At 41.3% G+C, this 25508-nt stretch overlaps 1 long non-coding RNA gene across 1 annotated transcript; it reads right to left on the bottom strand.

Moving 5' to 3' along the window:
* Nucleotides 1-4990: 4990 nt before the first annotated feature.
* On the bottom strand, nt 4991-6021 carry LOC125548923. The gene is made up of 3 exons (XR_007301198.1): nt 5768-6021; nt 5378-5486; nt 4991-5301 (listed from the first exon to the last, which is right to left on the bottom strand). It is a non-coding gene; the product is annotated as an uncharacterized LOC125548923 (long non-coding RNA).
* Nucleotides 6022-25508: the final 19487 nt, after the last annotated feature.

The following is a 25508-nucleotide window of genomic DNA, read 5'->3' as shown; positions in this document are numbered from 1 at the left end:
GCGGGCCCGGATTCCGACAAATGGCTGGAAGCCATGAAATCCGAGATAGGATCCATGTATGAAAACGAAGTATGGACTTTGACTGACTTGCACGTTGATCAGCGAGCCATAGAAAATAAATGGATCTTTAAGAAGAAGATAGACGCGGATGGTAATGTGACCATCTATAAAGCTCGGCTTATCGCTAAGGGTTATCAACAAGTTCAAGGGGTTGACTACGATGAGACTTTCTCACCCATAGCGAAGCTGAAGTCCGTCCGAATCATGCGAAGCTGAAGTACGTCAAAACGGCATTCCTTAATGGTTTCCTTAAGGAAGAATTGTATATGATGCAGCCGGAAGGTTTTTTCGATCCTAAGAATGCTGACAAGGTGTGCAAGCTCCAATGCTCGATTTATGGGCTGGTGCAAGCATCTCGGAGTTGGAACATTCGTTTCGATGAGATGATCAAAGCGTTTGGGTTTATGCAGACTTATGGAGAAGCCTGCATTTACAAGAAAGTGAGTGGGAGCTCTGTAGCATTTCTCATATTGTATGTGGATGACATACTGTTGATGGGAAATGATATAGAATTCTTGGAAAGCATAAATGCCTACTTGAACAAGTGTTTTTCAATGAAGGACCTTGGAGAAGCTGCTTATATATTAGGCATCAAGATCTATAGAGATAGATCGAGACGCCTCATTGGTCTTTAACAGAGTATGTACCTTGACAAGATATTGAAGAAGTTCAAAATGGATCAGTCAAAGAAGGGGTCTTGCCTGTATTGCAAGGTACGAGATTGAGCACGGCTCAATGCCTGACCACGGCAGAAGATAGAGAAAAGATGAGTGTCGTCCCCTATGCCTCGGCCATAGGGTCTATCATGTATGCTATGCTGTGTACCAGACCTGATGTAAACCTTGCCGTAAGTTTGGTAGGAAGGTACCAAAGTAATCCCTGCATGGAACACTGGACAGCGGTCAAGAATATCCTGAAGTACCTGAAAAGGACCAAGGAAATGTTTCTCGTTTATGGAGGTGATGAAGAGCTCATCGTAAAGGGTTACGTCGATGCTAGCTTCAACACAGATCTGGATGACTCTAAGTCACAAACCGGATACGTGTATATTTTGAATGGTGGGGCACTAAGCTGGTGCAGTTGCAAGCAAAGCGTTGTGGCGGGATCTACATGTGAAGCGGAGTACATGGCAGCCTCGGAGGCAGCACAAGAAGCAGTCTGGGTGAAGGAGTTCATTACCGACCTAGGAGTCATACCCAATGCGTCGGGCCCGATGACTCTCTTCTGTGACAACACTGGAGCTATTGCCCTTGACAAGGAGCCCAGGTTTCACAGGAAGACCAGGCATATCAAGCGTCGCTTCAACTCCATTCGTGAAACTGTTCAAAATGGAGACATAGAGATTTGTAAAGTACATACGGACCTGAATGTAGCAGATCCGTTGACTAAACCTCTCCCTAGAGCAAAACATGATCAACACCAGAACTGCATGGGTGTTCGATTCATCACAATGTAACTAGAATATTGACTCTAGTGCAAGTGGGAGACTGTTGGAAATATGCCCTAGAGGCAATAATAAAATGGTTATTATTATATTTCTTTGTTCATGATAATTGTCTATTGTTCATGCTATAATTGTGTTATCCGGAAATCGTAATACATGTGTGAATACATAGACCAGAACATGTCCCTAGTGAGCCTCTAGTTGACTAGCTCGTTGATCAAAAGATAGTCATGGTTTCCTGACTATGGACATTGGATGTCATTGATAACGGGATCACATCATTAGGAGAATGATGTGATGGACAAGACCCAATCCTAAGCTTAGCTCAAAGATCGTGTAGTTCGTTTGCTGTAGCTTTTCTGAATGTCAAGTATCATTTCCTTATACCATGAGATTGTGCAACTCCCAGATACCGTAGGAGTGCCTTGGGTGTGCCAAACGTCACAACGTAACTGGGTGACTATAAAGGTACATTACAGGTATCTCCGAAAGTGTCTGTTGGGTTGGCACGAATCGAGACTGTGATTTGTCACTCCGTATGACGGAGAGGTATCTCTGGGCCCACTCGGTAATGCATCATCATAATGAGCTCAATGTGATCAAGTGGTTGATCATGGGATCATGCATTATGGTACGAGTAAAGTGACTTGCCGGTAACGAGACTGAACAAGGTATTGGGATACCGACGATCGAGTCTCGGGCAAGTAACGTACCGATTGACAAAGGGAATTGTATACGGATTGATTGAATCCTCGACATCGTGGTTCATCCGATGAGATCATCATGGAGCATGTGGGAGCCAACATGGGTATCCAGATCCCATTGTTGGTTATTGACCGGAGAGTCGTCTCGGTCATGTCTGCATGTCTCCCGAACCCGTAGGGTCTACACACTTAAGATTCAGTGACGCTAGGGTTGTTAGGAAGACTTGTATGTGATTACCAAATGTTGTTCGGAGTCCCGGATGAGATCCCAGACGTCACGAGGAGTTCCGGAATGGTCTGGAGGTAAAGATTTATATATGGGAAGTTGTCATACGGTCGCCGGAAAGGTTCGGGGGCATATCGGTATTGTACCGGGGCCACCGGAGGGGTTCCGGGGGTCCACCGGGAGGGGCCACCTCTTCCGGAGGGCCTTATGGGCTGTATGGAGAAGGGAACCAGCCCAAGTGGGCTAGGGCGCCACACCCCCCTAGGGCCCATGCATGCGCCTAGGGTTGGGGGAAACCCTAAGGGGGGGCGCCCCCTTGCTTGGGGGGCAAGCCCCCCTCCCCTTGGCCGCCGCCCCCTCTAGATCTCATCTAGAGGGGCCGGCCCCCTTCCCCCTTCCCCTATAAATAGAGGGGTGAGGGGAGGGCTGCATACGACATCCAAGGCGCAGCCCCTCCCCTCCCCAACACCTCTCCTCCTCCATAAGAGCTTGGCGAAGCTCTGCCGGAGTACTGCAGCTTCATCACCACCACGCCGTCGTGCTGCTGTTGGAGCCCTCTTCCTCAACCTCTCCCTCCTCCTTGCTGGGTCAAGGCGCGGGAGATGTCCTCGCTCCGTACGTGTGTTGAACGCGGAGGTGCCGTCCGTTCGGCGCTAGGATCTTCGGTGATTTGGATCACGTCGAGTACGACTCCATCAACCTCGTTCTCTTGAACGCTTCCGCTCGTGATCTACAAGGGTATGTAGATGCACTCCTCTCTCCCTTGTTGCTACATGACTCCATGGATTGATCTTGGTGATGCGTAGAAAATTTTAAAATTCTGCTACGTTCCCCAACAGTTTCTTTCCCTAAGTCACCGCTGGGTCGTCCCCTTATATACACGGGTTGACGCCTGGCGGCCTACAGAATCCCGGCCGGCTCATACAACGTGTCCGGCTCAGTGACTTCTTTTACATGCCTTACTTTACAAGTCTTATTCATACATGGCGGTTTACAATTACGGGCCTTAAGCCGCCTCTAGGCTTGGGCCCATTACAAGCTTTATCATGAACCGTCACCTCGTATACTCGTTGGGCTTCTTTTAAGTAACCCACCATGGTGATTGACCCGGCCCATCCTGGGCGGGTTATACCTGGTAGTTATATCGCCAACACAGCTGCTAGTACTTGAGAATATTCTTTGGCTCCCCTTGTGTCGAATCAATAAATTTGGGTTGAATACTCTACCCTCGAAAATGTTGCGATCCCCTATACTTGTGGGTTATCAACCACCACCGCTTATCCGCCACCGATCCGTCTCCATATACCATCACCAATCCGTATCCATATACCACCACCAATCCGTATCCATATACCACCACCGTTGTCATATCCTACCACTATATATCCACCACCAATCTGAGTCCTTTCATATTAGGTATGTTTTTGAGATCCATCTAATTTCCGATTCGTGATTCCTTGCCTGAGTAGGTTTCGGGAAAAAAAGTCGGGAGACCCCCAGGCAGTTTTTAGGCCAAAATTTTCACAGACAATTTTTTCCCTATCCTATTTTTAGGCTTTTCTGAGTCTTTTGAGCCACATGCCATCATAATGATTTTTTGTCGCACTTTTTCGTCGTCACTGCCCTGATTTCCGATAAAAGTCAACAAAAAAACCGTGCCCGTCCTGTCAGTTTAACGAGGGAAGAGTTTTGAGACACTCACCATTATAGTGATTTTTTGCAAAAAAAAGGAGTGCCAAAAAAACAGAGCGAACAAAACAAATTCTAGAGTGTGCTTTTCCCTTGTTTACGTGCAGCGCCGTGATTTTGGTAGTGTTCTAGGCTCGTGTCTCTAGCACGGTCTAGCCTAGGACTAGCACAGTACCGTCGTTGGGCGTTTATTCAACTTTGCATCTCTGAATTGATTATTGCTGACCCTTTTTGCTACCATATTATAAGCCTTCCTAGCTCCACATACATCTACGTCGTGCGTCTGACTCTCCCTAGTAATCACCCTATCCAAGCTTTGAGAGTTTTGACCACGACGATTGCCGATCACGGCCTGCTGCTGGGTAAGAACTGGTAAGAATTTGATATTTTCTTGACGGATTTGTGACACCCACCACCACCTCTTGTTAGTAGTCTGTAGGATCATATTCTTGTGTGTTTCTATTGCTGCTAACCATGGCAGGATCACAAGCCGACGAGACTGACTAGGAGAACATGACGAATAGGGAGTTGCATGATAATTTTCAGCAAATGATGAGTGGACAGGTGCAAGATGTGCTAAACAAATTTGGAGAGCCATGGAGAAGATAGATGGCATGGAGAACACGTTCGAAACAAAGCTCGATAACAAGTTTAATGAATTGCTCGCGCGTCTTCCACCACCACCACCGGCTGCACCTAACGCACCTCTACAACAACAACAACGTCGCCTTCCAAATCAAGTGGGACGAGCACAGCGCGTTCCCATTGACCCTGGGCAAAATTCTGGTGCCGCTGTTGATGCTTCTGTAGCTCTTGCTGCTACTGCAGAGGTGGAGGACCATTACGAGGATGAGGTTGATCCAGGGGCGGAGCCAGGATGAAAACCGAGAGGGGGCAAAGATGTGTATGTTTTTTTCTTCAAAGGGATGTGTACGAACTAATGGCTAGATCATTTAAAAAACTAAACACATAAGCATACACAGTGTGTAAGACCCCTAAAAAAATACAGTGTGTATGAAGTAAAATCATATATTTCCTTATAAGATAATGTAAACACACACATACTTATGTCAAGTTCATTGCCAAAGTAAGAATAAACTAACCATTTAAGGTGCAATAACTTGAGAAATATCAATATGCTGTTCCTGACCATTTCGAATTAATTTGTAGTCTTCAAGCTGCAAGAAAATAGAAACATGTTTCAATCTAGAGAGAATGTAAAAATTCATAGATTAATAAGCTTGAGCACATTACCTCCTTCTGTTTCATCCCACGGAGATTTTTCCCAAGGAAGCATTTAATTGTCACCTCTTTAGGCATATTGTGGGTTGTTGATTTTCCAAAGAATCTCTTCATTAGCTTCCTTGTCAATGTCAAATATATGAGCGTTCAAAATTTTGACATACAGTAAAGTTTAACATTCATAGATTTAGTCTATTCCACGTACTTATTTACACAAAATTATTAAGCTAAGCTAACTCAATCAGCGTTCCATATATGATACGATTACCGATCCATATATTAAAATTTCAATACATGGATATTTGATACGATTGCCTCTCTAACATGAAAATCGAAATGTAACAATAATTGGAAATTAGAAGAAAGAAACTGAACATACGCATCTTAGGGTTTACCACTTACCTTGATCGATCAATGGCGCAACGTCTTCCTTGTGCTAATCTAACGGACGGCCAGCCGGCCTGCAGGCCGCGGATCGAGGCGACTACCGGAGGCACGCCATGCAGGTGCAGCGCAGGGCGGAAGGCGTCGGCGGCTTATCACGTCAGGGAGCCAGGCGGTGAACACATCTGAGCAACTCCGACTCGGCAACTCCCGCACTCCCGTGCGTGACGTGTGTGTTGTGTTAATTCGTTTCCATTCATTCGAGTAGACAGCCTCTTTGTATTGGGTTGTATCTAATGGGCTGTGCTGGTGTTCTAAGCCATTATTTCTCGTAAATGGGCTTCGAATTTAGAGCAGAAAAATGATTGAGTGGGGGCAAATATATTAAGCTGAGCGGGGGCAACGCTCTGTACTACGAGCCTAGTACAAGTGGGCTGTGAAAACGAGTGGGGGCATTCACCCCCACAAGCTACAAGCTAGATTCGCCGCTGGGTTGATCAAAATCAGAACTACATGCAACCACCAGCACCACCACCAGGTCGTCCTCAGGTATATCATCGCAACGGTAGGGCTGCACCACCACCTGAGGTACGAGATCATGACCTTTTTCCTAAACTGAAGTTGAATATTCCACCATTTGATGGTAGATATGTTCCTCATATATATCTTACTTGGAAGTTACAAACTGAACAACTTTGTACATGTTTAGAATATCCCGAGGACAGACGTGTTCCTGCTGCTGTTTGTGCTTTCACTAGTTTTGCATGTGTTTGGTGGTCTGAACATTGTAGATTATATCCTATTCCAACTACTTGGGCTTCTTTGAAAACTGCTATGCGTACTCGTTGGGTTCCACCATATTATCAACGTGAATTAATTCAAAAATTGTAGCGTTTAAGACAAGGAAATTTTTTTGTAGAAGAATATTATCAAGAATTACAAACTAGCATGATTAGATGTGGTATTGTTGAGGAGAATGAATCTATGCTTGCACGTTCTATGGGTGGATTAAATAGAGAGATTCTGACCATTCTAGAGTATAAGGAGTATAATAAATCACTCGTTTATTCCATCTTGCTTGTAAAGCTGGACGTGAAGTGCAGGATCGACAGGCATTGGCGCGAACTAACTTTTCTACAGGTCGATCTTCATCATGGACACCACGTGCATCCTCTACTTCCACTGCACCAGCACCTCCATCAGGTGCCACTTCCAGCCGTGATACAAGAAAGCAGGCACAACCACCACTATCTACCAAGAGCACACCTGCCGGGCCTGCGCAGAGCTCTTCTTCTTTCATGGCATCAACTGGGCACACAAGTGATATTATTTGTCGTCATTGTCAGGTAAGAGGACATTTGGCGAGAGAATGCAAATCTCAGCGTGTCATGATTGCTACTGAGGATGGTGGGTATGAGTCCACTGGTGACTATGATGAGGAGACTTTGGCTCTTATTACACATGAAGAACACAGTGGAGATGATTCTGATCATGAGACGCAATACATGGCTACTGAAGATGCTGATAGGTATGAAAGTTTAGTTTCTCAACGTGTTTTGAGTGTGCAGGTTACACAAGCTGAGCAAAATCAAAGGCATAATTTGTTCCATACAAAGGGAGTTGTGAAGGGACGTTATGTTCGCGTCATCATAGATGGAGGGAGCTGCAACAACTTGGCTAGCATGGAGATGGTGGAGAAGCTATCTCTCACCACAAGACCATATCCACATCCTTACTACATCCAATGGTTCAACAACAGCGGCAAGGTTAAGGTAACACGTACTGTTCGTGTGCATTTTAGTATCTCTACATATGCTGATTATGTTGATTGTGATGTGGTACCTATGCAAGCATGTTCCTTATTACTTGGTAGACCATGGAAATTTGATAAAAATTCTGTACACTATGGTAGAAAAAATTAGTATACTCTTATTCATAAGGACAAAAATATTACTTTGCTTCCTATGACTCCAGATTCCATTTTGAAAGATGATATTAATAGAGCTAATAAAGCAAAACATGAGCGAAATAAGAGTGAAAATCAGATTGTGGCAAAAGAATTTGAGCAACAAATGAAGCCTGATAATAAACCATCTAGTGTTGCTTTTGAAATTAAATTGAAAAGTGCATGTTTACTTGCCACCAAATCTGATATTGATGATCTAGATTTTAGCAAATCTGTTTGCTATGCTTTTGTGTGCAAAGAGGCATTATTTTCATTTGAGGACGTTCCTTCCTCTTTGCCTCCTGCTGTCACTAACATTTTGCAGGAGTTCACTGACGTCTTTCCACAAGACATGTCACCGGGATTACCACCTATTCGAGGGATTGAGCATCAAATTGACTTAATTCCCGGTGCATCATTACCCAACCGTGCACCATACCGTACCAATCCATAGGAGATGAAGGAGATTATGCGTCAAGTACAAGAGCTGCTCGACAAAGGTTATATACGAGAATCCCTTAGTCCTTGTGTTGTTCCTATCATTTTTGTGCCGAAAAAGGATGGTACGTCGCGTATGTGCGTTGATTGTAGAGGCATTAATAATATTACTATTTGTTGTCGTCATCCTATTCCTAGGCTAGATGATATGCTTGATGAATTGAGTGGCTCTACAATATTCTCCAAAGTTGATTTGCGTAGTGGATACCATCAAATTCGTATGAAATTGGGAGATGAATGGAAAACAACATTTAAAACTAAGTTTGGATTATATGAGTGGTTAGTCATGCCTTTTGGGTTAACTAATGCACCTAGTACTTTCATGATATTAATGAACGAAGTTTTACGTGCTTTCATTTGTGGTAGTTTACTTTGATGACATATTGATTTATAGCAAATCTTTGGAGGAACATTTGGAACATTTACGTGCTGTTTTTATTGCTCTACGTGATGCACGTTTGTTTGGTAACCTTGGAAAGTGCACCTTTTTCACCGACCGAGTATCTTTTCTTGGCTATGTTGTTACTCCACATGGAATTGAAGTTGATAAAGCCAAGATTGAAGCTATTGAGAGTTGGCCGCAGCCCAAAACGGTCACACAAGTGAGGAGTTTCCTTGGCCTCGCTGGTTTCTATAGGCGTTCTGTGAGAGATTTCAGCACCATTGCTGCACCTCTCAACGAGCTTACAAAGAAGGATGTGCCTTTTGTTTGGGGTACCACACAGGAAGAAGCCTTCACGGTATTGAAAGATAAGTTGACACATGCTCCTTTACTCCAACTTCCTGATTTTAATAAGACTTTTGAGCTTGAATGTGATGCTAGTGGAATTGGATTAGGAGGTGTGTTACTACAAGATGGCAAACATGTTGCATACTTTTCTGAAAAATTGAGTGTGCCTAGTCTGAACTATTCTACTTATGATAAAGAATTATATACTCTTGTTCGGACCTTAGAAACATGGCAACATTATTTATGGCCCAAGGAATTTGTTATACATTCTGATTATGAATCTTTGAAACACATTAAAAGTCAAGCAAAACTGAACCATAGACATGCTAAATGGGTTGAATTCATTGAGACTTTCCCTTATGTCATTAAACACAAGAAGGGTAAAGAAAATGTTATTCCTGATGCTTTGTCTCATCGTTATACTATGATTTCACAACTTGACTTTAAAATATTTGGTTTGGAGACCATCAAAGATCAATATGTGCATGATGCTGAATTTAAAGATGTATTGCAGAATTGTAAGGAAGGGAGAACTTGGAACAAGTTCATTCTTAACGATGGATTTGTGTTTCGTTCTAACAAGCTATGCATTCCAGCTAGCTCCGTTCATCTTTTGTTGTTGCAGGAGGCGCATGGAGGAGGATTGATGGGACACTTTGGCGTTAATAAGATGGAGGATATACTTGCTACACATTTCTTTTGGCCAAAGATGAGACGGGATGTTGAGCGTTTTGTTGCTCGCTGCACTACATGTCAAAAAGCTAAGTCACAACTCAATCCTCATGGTTTATATATGCCTTTGCCTGTACCTAGTGTTCCTTGGGAGGATATATCTATGGACTTTGTTTTAGGTTTACCTCAAACAAATAAGGGGAGGGATAGCATATTTGTTGTCGTGGCTAGATTCTCGAAAATGGCACACTTTATACCATGTCATAAAAGCGATGATGCTGTTAATGTTGCTGATTTGTTCTTTCGTGAAATTATTCGCTTGCATGGTGTGCCAAATACTATTGTTTCAGATCGTGATACTAAATTTCTTAGCCACTTTTGGAGATGTTTATGAGCTAATTGGGGACTAAACTGCTATTTAGTACTACTTGTCACCCCCAAACTGATGGACAAACTGAAGTAGTCAATAGAACATTGTCTACTATGCTTAGGGCTGTTTTGAAGAATAATAAGAAAATGTGGGAAGAATGCTTGCCTCATATAGAATTTGCTTATAATCGTTCATTGCATTCTACTACTAAGATGTGCCCTTTTGAAATTGTGTATGGTTTCCTACCTCGTGCACCTATTGATTTGTTGCCTCTTCCATCTTTGGAGAAGGTTAATTTTGATGCTAAATAACGTGCTGAATTGATTTTAAAAACACATGAGTTAACTAAGGAAAACATTGAGCGTATGAATGCTAAATATAAACTTGCTGGAGATAAGGGTAGAAAACATGTTGTGTTTGCACCTGGAGATCTTGTTTGGTTACATTTGCGTAAGGATAGATTTCCTAATTGCGCAAATCAAAGCTAATGCCATGTGCTGATGTTCCTTTTAAGGTGTTAGAGAAAATAAATGATAATGCATATAAACTTGAGCTGCCTGGAGATTTTGGGGTTAGTCCCACTTTTAACATTGCAGATTTGAAGCCTTATTTGGGTGAGGAAGATGAGCTTCCGTCAAGGACGACTTCATTTCAAGAAGGGGAGGATGATGAGGACACCAATACCATTGTTACACCCACAACCCCTGCTGCTATACATACTGGACCAATTACTAGAGCTCGCGCACGCCAATTAAATTGTTAGGTACTTACGTTTCTTGGTAATGATTCTAATGTTCATGAGAATATGATGCTTCCTAAATTGGATACATTTGTTTTGCTTACAAATGAAGGTCCTGGCATGGATAAGAGGGATGAACACTGGAGCAAGACCAAGCATGGAGATGATGGCATGCACAAGGGGATCAATGATAACCCACAAGTATAGGGGATCAATTGTAGCCTCTTTCGATAAGTAAGAGTGTCGAACCCAACAAGGAGCTAAAGGTAGAACAAATATTCCCTCAAGTTCTATCGACCGCCGATACAACTCTACGCATGCTTAACGTTCGCTTTACCTAGAATGAGTATGAAACTAGAAGTACTTTGTAGGTGTTGTTGGATAGGTTCGCGAGATAATAAATAGCATGTAAATAAAAGCTAGGGGCTGTTTAGATAAGGACACAACTAAATTAGTTTTAGTAAAGAGATTTTTGTTATGATAAAGTTATTTGTCCCTAGGCAATCGATAACTAGACCGGTAATCATTATTGCAATTTTATTTGAGGGAGAGGCATAAGCTAACATACTTTATCTACTTGGATCATATGCACTTATGATTGGAACTCTATCAAGCATCCGCAACTACTAAAGATCATTAAGGTAAAACCCAACCATAGCATTAAAGTATCAAGTCCTCTTTATCCCATACACAAACAACCTACTTACTCGGGTCTGTGCTTCTGTCACTCACGCCACCCACCATAAGCAAATCATGAACATATTGCAAACCCTTCAGCGGGAATCCCTCACGCCTGCGCGACACGGAGAGCACCATAGGACAGCACCAATAATAAAACATGCAACTCAAACCAATCACGATCATCAAATAACCCATAGGACAAAACGGATCTACTCAAACATCATAGGATAGACATACATCATTGGGAAATAATATATAGCATTGAGCACCATGTTTAAGTAGATATTACAGCGGGTAAAAGAGGGGTTACACCGCTGCATAGAGGGGGGAAGAGTTGGTGATGATGGCGGTGAAGTTGTTGGTGAACATTGCGGTGATGATGATGGCCCCCGGTGGCACTCCGGTGCCACCGGAAGCGAGGGGGAGAGAGCCTCCTGCTTATTCTTCTTCCTTGACCTCCTCCCTAGATGGGAGAAGGGTTTTCCCTCTGTTCCTTGGCCTCCATGGCATGGGAGGGGCGAGAGCCCCTCTGAGATTGGATTTGTCTCTCTCTGTTTCTGCGTTCTCCGATTCTGCCCTTTCACCATTTCTTATATTCCCGGAGATCCGTAACTCCGATTGGGCTGAAATTTTAACATTATCTCTATCCATATATTAGCTTTCTTGCGGCGAAAGAAGGGCATCAACCGCCTTACGGGGTGGCCACGAGGGTCAGGGACGCGCCTGCCCCCTGCCTTGTGGCCCCCTCGGGAATCGTCTCGCGTGGATTTTTCTTCCCGAAAATCACATATATTGTAAAAAAATCTCTGTCAGTTTTTATCCCGTTTGGACTTTGTTTGATATGGATTTACTGCGAAACAAAAAACATGCAACAAATAGGAACTAGCACTGGGCACTGGATCAATATGTTTGTCCCAAAAATAGCATAAAAAGTTGCCAAAAGTATATGAAAGTTGTAGAATATTGGCATGGAACAATAAAAAATTATAGATATGACAGAAACGTATCAGCATCCCTAAGCTTAATTCCTGTCGTCCTCGAGTAGGTAAATGATAAAAAAGATAATTTTTGATGTGGAATGCTACCTAGCATAATCTTGATCACATATTTAATCATGGCATGAATATTAAGATACGAGTGATTCAAAGCAATAGTCTATCATTTGACATAAAAACAATAATACTTCAAGCCTACTAATAAAGCAATCATGTCTATTCAAAATAACATGGACAAAGAAAGTTATCCCTACAAAATCATATGGTCTGGCTATGCTCCATCTTCACCACACAAAATATTCAAATCATGCACAACCCCGATGACAAGCCAAGCAATTGTTTCATACTTTTGATGTTCTCAAACCTTTTCAACTTTCACGCAATACATGAGCGTGAGCCATGGATATAGCACTATAGGTGGAATAGAATATGATGGTGGAGCTTGTGTGGAGAAGACAAAAAGGAGAAAGTCTCGCATCGACGCGGCTAATCAATGGGCTATGGAGATGCCCATCAATTGATGTCAATGCGAGGAGTAGGGATTGCCATGCAACGGATGCACTAAGAGCTATAAGTGTATGAAAGCTCAAACTAAAACTAAGTGGGTGTGCATCCAACTTGCTTGCTCATGAAGACCTCGGGTGTTTGAGGAAGCCCATCATCGGAATATACAAGCCAAGTACTATAATGAAAATTCCCACTAGTATATGAAAGTGATAACTCAAGAGACTCTCTATATGAAGAACATGGTGCTACTTTTAAGCACAAGTGTGGTAAAAGGATAGTAACATTTCCCCTTCTATCTTTTTCTCTCATTTTTTTATTTTATTTTTTATATATTTTTTGGGCCTTCACTTTTTTTGGCCTTTCTTTTTTTTTATTTTTTCATCGGAGTCTCATCCCGACTTGTGGGGGATTCATAGTCTCCTTCATCCTTTCCTCACTGGGGGAATGCTCTAATAATGATGATCATCACACTTTTATTTACTTACAACTCGATACTAGAACAAAGATATGACTCTATATGAATGCCTCTGGTGGTGTACCGGGATGTGCAATGATCTAACGTAGCAATGACATTAAAACGGACAAGCCATGAAAATATCATGCTAGCTATCTTACGATCATGCAAAGCAATATGACAATAAATGCTCAAGTCATGTATATGATGATGATGATGGAAGTTGCATGGCAATATGTCTCGGAATGGCTATGGAAGTGCCATGATAGGTAGGTATGGTGGCTGTTTTGAGGAAGATATAAGGAGGCTTATGTGTGACAGAGCGTATCATATCATGGGGTTTGGATGCACCGGCGAAGTTTGCAACAACTCTCGAGATGAGAAAGGGCAATGCACGGTACCGAAGAGGCTAGCAATGATGGAAGGGTGAGAGTGCGTATAATCCATGGACTCCCATTAGTCATAAATAACTCATATACTTATTGCAAAAGTTTATTAGCCCTCGAAGCAAAGTACTACTACGCATGCCCCTAGGGGATATATTGGTAGGAAAAGACCATCGCTCGTCCCCGACCGCCACTCATAAGGAAGACAAGCAATAAATACCTCATGCTCCGACTTTGTTACATAACGGTTCACCATACGTGCATGCTACGGGAATCACAAACCTCAACACAAGTATTTCTACTAATCCACAACTACCCACTAGCATGACTCTAATATCACCATCTTTATATCGCAAAACTATTGCAAGGAATCAAACATATCATATTCAGTGATCTACAAGTTTTATGTAGGATTTTATGACTAGCCATGTGAATGACCAGTTCCTGTCATCTCTCTAAATAGATATAAGTGAAGCAAGAGAGTTTAATTCTTTATACAAAAGATATGCCCATGCTCTAACAAATATAAGTGAAGCAAAAGAGCATTCTATAAATGGCGGTTTTCTATGTAAAGAGAAACAGGCAATCCAAACTTCAAATGATATAAGTGAGGCACATGAAGCATTCTATAAGCCATACTCAAAAGATATAAGTGAAGTGCATAGAGCATTCTATAAATCAACCAAGGACTATCTCATACCAGCATGGTGCATAAAATAAAAATGAAAACTAAATGTAAAAGACGCTCCAAGGTTGCACATATCGCATGAACGAAACGAATCTGAAAACATACCGATAGTTGTTGAAGAAAGAGGGGATGCCTTTCGGGGTATCCCCAAGCTTAGACGCTTGAGTCTCCTTGAATATTTACTTGGGGTGCCTCGGGCATCCCCAAGCTTGAGCTCTTGCCTCTCTTCCTTCTTCTCACATCGAGACCTCCTCGATCTTCGAACACTTCATCCACACAAAACTCAACAGAAAGCTCGGTAAGATCCGTTAGTATAATAAAGCAAATCACTACTCTAAGTACTATTTCAAACCAATTCATATTTTGTTTTTGCATTTTAGCTACTGTAATATAACTTTTCCATGGCTTAATGCACTGATAAAGATCGATAGTTTCATCAAAACAAGCAAACTATGCATCAAAAACAGAATCTGTCTAAAACAGAACAGTCTGTAATAATCTGAACATTCACCATACGTATGTTACTCCAAAAATTCTACCAAAATTAGGAAAAATAAAAAATTGTATAGAAAGACAGTAGAAAAATAATCATAACCATTTGACGTTCCAGTAAAAAATGTAAAATCGCGCACTACAGCCAAAGTTTCTGTCCTCCACCGTACGAACCAACAAGTATCTAAAACATCGTAAAGGCAAACCTTGGCACATTATTTTTATAATACAATGGAATTGTACAAGGGTATAATTATTTTTGTTGAAAAGTTTCTGTAATCAAGGGTCACAAATTTTCCATGGGCATGAACAAAGTTCAAGGCTAGCTCCCATTTTAACAATGCTCGTCTTTCTCACTTTCGCTTTTCTTTTTGAAAAGTTTAGGGTTCCCATCTTTATTTTTTTTGTTTTTAAACTATATGAAAGCACTCAACAGAAATAAATGACTCTCTAAAACTTCCGGGTTGTCTCCCTGGCAGTGCTTTCTTTAAAGCCATTAAGCTAGGCATATAGTGCTCAAGTAATGAATCCACCCGGATCCCAAGGTATATCAAAGCCAATTTTAATTAACAATGATTTGTAATTTAGTAGTGAGCACAAATTAACATATATCATGTAACAACGAAGTCTAACTCTCTTCCTATGCATCGGCATGTCATAAAAGAACAATTCATGCACACATAGTAAAGGACAATGCATAGTATAAACAGTTTCTTGCAATTTTATCGTATTGGAAACATAGAGAGGTGGAGATATAGTTCCTCTCTCATAATAATTGCAAGTAGGAGAATCAAGCACATGCATATTATATTCATCAAAATCATCATGTGTAATAGTAAAACGTAACCCATCAATATAATCCTTAATAAGTGCAAACTTCTCCGATATAGTGTAGTCGGGAGAATTCAAAAAGATAATAGGACTATCATGCGTGGGTGCAATAGCAACAATTTAATGTTTAACATAAGGAACTATAGCAAGTTCATATCCATAAGCATAATTTATATTGGCATCTTGGCCACAAGCATATCAAGCATCATCAAAAAGGGATATTTCAAGAGAATCAACGGGATCATAACAATCATCATAGCATTCATCCTTTGGTAAGCACGAAGGGAAATTAAACAATGTATGAGTTGAAGACTTACTCTCATTAGAAGGTGGGCACGGATAGCTAATCCTCTCTTTCTCCTTTTGTTCTTCGCTCTCCTCCTCATCTTTTTCATCCAATGAGCTCACAGTTTCATCGATTTCTTCTTCCATAGACTCCTGCAAAATATTAGTCTCTTCTTGGACAGCGGAGTAGTCCTCAATATATGGTTCAACATAGGAATTAGAATTATAATTATTATAGCAATATTTAAGTATGGCAAAATTTTCAGATTTGTAAAGAGTAGCATCATACTTTTCAATCAAAGAAGCAATTTCATAAGCACCCTTAAAAGCAACAAATTCTTCAATTTGTTGAACATCATAGTAATTATAAACACCCTTAGCATATGAAGACACGATTCCATTATCACTAAACTCACATTATTAGGGAAGGTGTTTCTTAGGGTTTTCAAAACAACAAGTAAAATCATATATTTCACATAAATTCCAAGCATAACATTGCGAACGATGAATTTGACCTAGTAAAAGTTTCCCTTTTTCAGATATACGGTGTCAAACATAACAAGCATGCTCATCTAAAGATTTTCCCTCAACTAAGCTAGTTGGGGTTTCAGCACGAACACATAGGGATCGAAGATGATCCAAGTAATAAGCTTCAGGAGTGTGATAGATTTTGAGTGGTTCTTCAACCATTGGTTCAGTAGGTACAACTAAATTTTTTGGTATTTTGTGCTTCCTACCCATAACTAAAGATTGAAAACAACTAAGAACAACAAATAAAAATTACTTAGTGATAAAGCAAATAAGCACACACGAGAAAACTCACCCCACGCTATTGCTCCCCGGCAACGGCGCCAGAAAAAGGCCTTGATAACCCACAAGTATAGGGGATCAATTGTAGCCTCTTTCGATAAGTAAGAGTGTCGAACCCAATGAGGAGCTAAAGGTAGAACAAATATTCCCTCAAGTTCTATCGACCACCGATACAACTCTACGCATGCTTAACGTTCGCTTTACCTAGAACGAGTATGAAACTAGAAGTACTTTGTAGGTGTTTTTGGATAGGTTTGCGAGATAATAAAGAGCATGTAAATAAAAGCTAGGGGCTGTTTATATAAAGACACAACTAAATTAGTTTTAGTAAAGAGCTTTTTGTTATGAGAAAGTTATTTGTCCCTAGGCAATCAATAACTAGACCGGTAATCATTATTGCAATTTTATTTGAGGGAGAGGCATAAGCTAACATACTTTCTCTACTTGGATCATATGCACTTATGATTGGAACTCTAGCAAGCATTCACAACTACTAAAGATCATTAAGGTAAATCCCAACCATAGCATTAAAGTATCGAGTCCTCTTTATCCCATACGCAAACAACCTACTTACTCGGGTCTGTGCTTCTGTCACTCACGCCACCCACAATAAGCAAATCATGAACATATTGCAAACCCTTCAGCGGGAATCCCTCACGCTTGCATGACACGGAGAGCACCATAGGACAACACCAATAATAAAACATGCAACTCAAACCAATCACGATCATCAAATAACCCATAGGACAAAACAGATCTACTCAAACATCATAGGATAGCCATACATCATTGGGAAATAATATATAGCGTTGAGCACCATGTTTAAGTAGGGATTACAGCAGGTAAAAGAGGGGTTACACCGCTGCATAGAGGGGGGAAGAGTTGGTGATGATGGCGGTGAAGTGAGGGGGAGAGAGCCCCCTCCTTCTTCTTCTACCTTGACCTCATCCCTAGATGGGAGAAGGGTTTTCCCTCTGTTCCTTGGCCTCCATGGCATGGGAGGGGAGAGAGCCCCTCCAAGATTGGATCTGTCTCTCTCTGTTTCTGCGTTCTCCGATTCCGCCCTTTCACCATTTCTTATATTCCCGAAGATCCGTAACTCTGATTGGGCTGAAATTTTAACATGATCTCTATACGGATATTAGCTTTGTTGCGGCGAAAGAAGGGCATCAACCGCCTTATGGGGTGGCCACGAGGGTCAGGGGCGCGCCCCCTGCCTCATGGCCCCATCGGGCATCGTCTTGCATGGATTTTTCTTCCCAAAAATCACATATATTTCAAAAAAATCTCTGTTAGTTTTTATCCCATTTGGACTCCGTTTGATATGGATTTACTACGAAACAAAAAACATGCAACAAACAGGAACTGGCACTGGGCACTGGATCAATATGTTAGTCCCAAAAATAGTATAAAAAGGTTCCAAAAGTATATGGAAGTTGGAGAATATTGGCAGGGAACAATCAAAATTTATAGATACGACGGAGACGTATCAATCAAGAACGGAGTTACAAGTGATGATTTCAGGACTTTGAAGCCACCATAAGGAGTGCATGAAGCCTTGGGTGAAATATACACGATGCCACTTTATAAATTTCGTCCAGAGGCTATTCTAGGTGCTGCGTCACCTTATTATTGGGCCAGGCCCATGTATTTTCGAAATACTTAAGTATAGGCTGTTTTTAGAGTCCGTATGTGTGGGGAAACAAGAGTTAGGGTTGGTTTCGGACCCCTCCTCCAAGGGCAACGAAATTCCCCTCCTCTTCCTCCATATATACAGCCCTTAGGGTATCGTTTAGACTTGGGGGTTTTGTTTAGACTAAAGTTCACCATAGCTGCAACTTCACGTACTTCGTTTGTGTTCAACGACCAGACAAAGGCGTCACAAAACCCCACCTTGATCAATAAAGTTTTCCTCTTATGTTCATAATATCCAGATTGCAATCTTAGTTTCTTTCTTGTTCTTCGTTTGCCTGCAGGAAACAGACCTTCATGGTCAGGTTGATCGTGCTCTGGCGTGGTCAATAACCTCTCGGAGTTGGTTTAGCGATTTCTAAGGCGCGATGTCCTCGCACGTTCGTATTCGGATCGTCAAAGTCGGCTTCCACCAAAATGATAGCCACCATCTCATCGAAAGACGAGACACCTTTGCCTCTATCAACGTTAAATAGGGCACCATCAAAATCCGTTGAGACGACACCATATGAACTGTGGTTTGGCAAGAAACCCAAGTTGTCGTTTCTTAAAGTTTGGGGCTGCGATGCTTGTGTGAAAAAGCTTCAACCTGATAAGCTTGAACCCAAATCGGAGAAATATGTCTTCATAGGATACCCAAAGGACACTGTTGGATACACCTTCTATCACAGATCCGAAGGCAAGATATTCGTTGTGAAGAATGGATCCTTTCTAGAGAAGGAGTTTCTCTCAAAAGAACAAAGTGGGAGGAAAGTAGAACTTGATGAGGTAATTGTACCTGCTCCCTTATTGGAAAGTAGTTCATCACAAAAATCAGTTCCAGTGATTCCTACACCAATTAGTGAGGAAGCTAATGACGATGATCATGAAACTTCTGATCAAGTTACTACCGAACTTCGTAGGTCAACCAGAGTAAGATCCGCACCAGAGTGGTACGGTAATCCTGTTCTGGAGGTCATGTTACTTGACCATGACGAACCTATGAACTATGAGGAAGCGATGATGCGCCCAGATTCCGCAAAATGGCTTGGGCCATGAAATTTGAGATGGGATCCATGTACGAGAACAAAGTGTGGACTTTGGTTGACTTGCCTGATGATTGGCAAGCCATAGTGAATAAATGGATCTTCAAGAAGAAGACTGACGCGGACGGTAATGTTACTGTCTACAAAGCTCGACTTGTTGGGAAAGGTTTTCGACAAGTTCAAGGAGTTGACTACGATGAGACCTTCTCACCCGTAGCGATGCTTAAGTCCATTCAAATCATGTTAGCAATTGCCGCATTTTATGATTATGAAATTTGGCAAACGGATGTCAAAACTGCATTCCTTAATGGATATCTTAAAGAAGAGTTGTATATGATGCAACCAGAAGGTTTTGTCGATCCAAAAGGTGCTAACAAAGTGTGTAAGCTCCAGTGATCCATTTATGGACTGGTGCAAGCATCTTGGAGTTGGAATATACGCTTTGATAGTGTGATCAAAGCATATGGTTTTATACAGACTTTTGGAGAAGCCTGTATTTACAAGAAAGCGAGTGGGAGCTCTCTAGCATTTCTAATATTATATGTGGATGACATATTGTTGATTGGAAATGATACTGAATTTCTGGATAGCATAAAAGGACACTTGAATAAGAATTTTTCAATGAAAGACCTCGGTGAAGCTGCTTATATATTGGGCATCAAGATCTATAGAGATAGATCAAGACACTTAATTGGACTTTCACAAAGCACACACCTTGATAAAGTTTTGAAGAAGTTCAAAATGGATCAAGCAAAGAAAGGGTTCTTGCCTGTGTTATAAGGTGTGAAGTTGAGTCAGACTCAATGCTCGACCATCGCAGAAGATAGAGAGAAAATGAAAGTCATTCCCTATGCTTCGGCCATAGGTTATATCATGTATGCAATGCTGTGTACCAGACCTGATGTGTGCCTTGCTATTAGTTTGGTAGGGAGGTACCAAAGTAATCCAGGAGTGGATCACTGGACAGCGGTCAAGAACATCCTGAAATACCTGAAAAGAGCTAAGGATTTGTTTCTCGTTTATGGAGGTGACAAAGAGCTCGTCGTAAACGGTTACGTCGATGCAAGATTTGACACTGATCCGGATGACTCTAAGTCACAAACCGGATATGTATTTTTATTGAATGGTGGAGCTGTTAGTTGGTGCAGTTCTAAGAAAAGCGTCGTGGCGGGATCTACGTGTGAAACGGAATACATAACTGCTTCGGAAGCAGCAAATGAAGGAGTCCAGATGATGGAGTTCATATCCGATCTAGGTGTCATATCTAGTGCATCGTGTCCAATGAAAATCTTTTGTGACAATACTGGTGCAATTGCCTTGGCAAAGGAATCCAAATTTCACAAGACAACCAAGCACATCAAGAGACACTTCAATTCCATCCGCGATCAATTCAAGGGGGAGACATAGAGATTTGCAAGATACATACGGATCTGAATGTTGCAGACCCATTGACTAAGCCTCTCTCACGAGCAAAACATGGTCAGCACCAAGACTCCATGGGTGTTAGAATCATTACAATGTAATCTAGATTATTGACTCTAGTGCAAGTGGGAGACTGAAGGAAATATGCCCTAGAGGCAATAATAAAGTTGTTATTTATATTTCCTTATATCATGATAAATGTTTATTATTCATGCTAGAATTGTATTAACCGGAAACTTAGTACATGTGTGAATACATAGACAAACATAGTGTCCCTAGTATGCCTCTAAAAGACTAGCTCGTTAATCAAAGATGGTTAAGTTTCCTAGCCATAGACATGTGTTGTCATTTGATGAACGGGATCACATCATTAGAGAATGATGTGATGGACTAGACCCATCCGTTAGCTTAGCACTATGATCGTTTAGTTTATTGCTATTGCTTTCTCCATAACTTATACATGTTCCTATGACTATGAAATTATGCAACTCCCTAATACCGGAGGAACACTTAGTGTGATATAAAACGTCACAACGTAACTGGGTGATTATAAAGATGCTCTACAGGTGTATCCGATGGTGTTTCCTGAGTTGGCATAGATCAAGATTAGGATTTGTCACTCCGATTGTCGGAGAGGTATCTGTGGGCCTGATACGTCTCCAACATATCTATAGTTTTTGATTGTTCCATGCTATTGTATTATCAACCTTGGATGTTTTATATGCATTTATATGCTATTTTATATGATTTTTGGGACTAACCTATTAACCCAGAGCCCAGTGCCACTTTCTGTTTTTACCTTGTTTTAGAATATCACAGAAAAGGAAAACCAAACGGAGTCCAATTGACCTGAAACTTCACGGAACTTATTTTTGGATCAGAAGAAGCCCGGAAGACTTGGAGTGCACGTCAGGGGATCTACGAGGAGGCCACGAGGCAGGGGGGCGCGCCCACCCCCCTGGGCGTGCCCTCCACCCTCGTGGGCCCCTCGTGGCCCCCCTGACATACTTCTTCTGCCTATATATCTCCATATACCCTAAAACTATCGGGGAGCACAATAGATCGGGAGTTCCGCCGCCAGAAGCCTCCGTAGCCACCGAAAACCAATCTAGACCCATTACGGTACCCTGCCGGAGGGGGCAATCCCTCTCTGGTGGTCATGTTCATCAACCCTATGCTCTCCATGACGAGGAAGGAGTAGTTCTCCCTTGGGGCTGAGGGTATGTACTAGTACCTATGTGTTTGATCTCTCTCTCTCTCTCATGTTCTTGAGGTGGTACGATCTTGATGTATCGCGAGCTTTGCTATTATAGTTGGATCTTATGATGTTTTCTCCCCCCTCTACTCTCTTGTAATGGATTGAGTTTCCCCTTTGAAGTTATCTTATCGGATTGAGTCTTTAAAGATTTGAGAACACTTGATGTATGTCTTGCCGTGAGTATCTGTGGTGACAATGGGATATCACGTGATTCACTTGATGTATGTTTTGGTGATCAACTTGCGGGTTCCGCCCATGAACCTAAGCATAGGGGTTGGCACATGTTTTCTTTGTGATTCTCCGGTAGGAACTTTGGGGCACTCTTTGAGGTTCTATGTGTTGGTTGAATAGATGAATCTGAGATTGTGTGACGCATATCATATAATCATACCCACGGATACTTGAGGTGACATTGGAGTATCTAGGTGACATTAGAGTTTTGGTTGGTTTTGGTTGATTTGTGTTTTAAGGTGTTATTCTAGTACAAACTCTAGGGCTGTTTGTGACACTTATAGGAATAGCCCGACGGATTGATTGGAAAGAATAACTTTGAGGTGGTTTCGTACCCTACCATAATCTCTTCATTTGTTCTCCACTATTAGTGACTTCGGGAGTGACTCTTTGTTGCATGTTGAGGGATATTTTGTGATCCAATTATGTTATTATTGTTGAGAGGACTTGCACTAGTGAAAGCATGAACCCTAGGCCTTGTTTCCTATCATTGCAATACCGTTTACACTCACTTTTACCATTAGTTATCTTGCTGTTTTTGTATTTTCAGATTACAAAAACCTTTATCTACCATCCATATACCACTTGTATGACCATCTCTTCGCCGAACTAGTGCACCTATACAATTTACCATTGTATAGGGTGTGTTGGGGACACAAGAGACTATTTGTTATTTGGTTGCAGGGTTGCTTGAGAGAGACCATCTTCATCCTACGCCTCCTACGGATTGATAAACCTTAGGTCATCCACTTGAGGGAAATTTTCTACTGTCCTACAAACCTCTTCTTGGAGGCCCAACAACGTCTACAAGAAGAAGGTTGTGTAGTAGACATCAAGCTCTTTTCTGGCACCGTTGGCCGGGGAGGTTAGCGCTTGAAGGTATATCTTTAGATCTTGCAATCGAATCTTTTTGTTTCTTGTTTTATCACTAGTTTTGTTTATAAAAGAAAACTATAAAAAAATGGAAGTGAGTTTACCTCATACGCTTCATCTTTTTAATATCTTTCGTGAGTATGATGGGAAGGAAAATTGTGCTCAAGTGCTAGATGAAGAATGCATTAAAATGTTTGGCACTAAATATTTGAATGATGAGCATGATTGCAATGTTGTTAGTATGAATTCCTTGAATATCCATGATGCTAATGATATGCAAAGCCACAAGCTTGGGGAAGCTATGTTTGATGAAGATGATATTTTTTGTCCCCCAAGTTTTGATGAGAAAATTTATTATGAAGAAAGCATGCCTCCTATTTATGATGATTATATTGATGAAAATGGATTTGGAGAGGACATGACTTTATTTTCTGATGAATCCACTATTTCGAAAGAGGTTCCAATTGATTATGAGAACAAAGTTTCTATCTATGATGATTATTGTGATGACTTGTATGCTATAAAGAATAATGATATCCATGAAACTTGTCATCATGATTTTAGTTTTCAATTGGATTATGCCTCACATGATAATTATTTTGTTGAGTTTGCTCCCACTATTATTCATGAGAAGAATTTTGCTTGTGTGGAGAGTAATAAATTTTCTATGATTGTAGATCATGAAAAGAATAATTTATGTGATGGTTATATTATTGAATTCAATCATGATGCTACTGAAAATTATTATGAGGGAGGAACTTATGCTTGTAGGAATTGCAATGATATTAAGTTTCCTCTCTATGTGCTTAAAGTTTTGAAGTTATGCTTGTTTTACCTTCCTATGCAAGTTGATTCTTGTTCCCACAAGTTGTTTGCTTGCAAAATACCTATGCATAGGAAGTGGGTTAGACTTAAATGTGCTAGTCATATTATTCATGATGCTCTCTTTATGTTACAATTCTTATCTTTTATCTGAGCATCATTGAAATCATCATGTCTAGCTAGGGGCGTTAAACGATAGCGCTTGTTGGGAGGCAACCCAATTTTATTTTAGTTCCTTGCTTTTTGCTCCTGTTTAGTAATAAATAATTAATCTAGCCTCTTTTTAGATGTGGTTTTAGTTGTTTAATTAGTGTTTGTGCCAAGTAGAACCTTTGGTAAGACTTGGGTGAAGTCTTTATGATCATGCTGCAAAAAACAGAAACTTTAGCGCTCACGAGAATTGCTGCCATTTTTATTTGAAGAGTGCTATTTAGTTAATTCCTTTTGCATATGATTAATAGATAAATTCCTCAGGTCCAGCAAACTATTTGAGAATTTTATGAGTTCCATAAGTATACATTTGATCCATATTACTACAGACTGTTCTGTTTTTGACAGATTCTGTTTTGGATGTGTTGTTTGCTTATTTTGATGAATCTATGAGTAGTATCGGAGGGTATGAACCATAGATAAGTTGGAATACAGTAGATATTACACCAATATGAATTTAGAATGAGTTCAAAACAGTACCTAAGTGGTGATTTATTTTCTTATACTAAAGGATCTTATGAGTTTTCTGTTAAGTTTTATGTTGTGAAGTTTTCAAGTTTTGGGTAAATATTCGATGGACTATGGAATAAGGAGTGGCAAGAGCCTAAGCTTGGGGATGCCCAATGTAATGCCCCTTGACCGATGTGCCAGGTGTCTCCCAGTTTTTCGCTGTCGTTGCCATGTCATTTGCTTGCGTGTCGCATCTTGTCATGTCATCATGTGCATTGCATCATCATGTTTTCGAAACTTGCATTTGCCCGGGTTCTCCCAGTTCCTTCCGTCGTCCGTTCTGAGCCCAGACACAATTGCACGCGCCCGCGGCACGTCCGAAATATTATTTTATAAGTGGCTGGAAAATGTTCTCGGATTGGGTTGAAAGTTGGCGTGTGGTCTTATTATAGTGTAGATAGACCGCTTGTCAAGTTTCATCGCATTCGGAGTTCGTTTGTTAGCCCAACCGTTAAACTATAGCGACATTATAGTAGGGCACACGTCGGACATTTTCGCTCTCCGGAAACAGTCGCCGGGCCTCTCTCCCTTCTCTTCTCTCAGCCTGAGGCCTTCTACACAGTCCACTACCTACCGCCAGGCCCAACCTAACCTCTCTCGTCAGCCCGCGGCCCTCCTCGCGCGCGCGTCCGA

The sequence above is a fragment of the Triticum urartu genome, chromosome 3, assembly GCF_003073215.2.
Source record: "Triticum urartu cultivar G1812 chromosome 3, Tu2.1, whole genome shotgun sequence".
NCBI lineage: Eukaryota > Viridiplantae > Streptophyta > Magnoliopsida > Poales > Poaceae > Triticum > Triticum urartu.
Note: the sequence above shows the minus strand (reverse complement) of the source record. Positions and strands in the feature narration are given on the sequence as shown.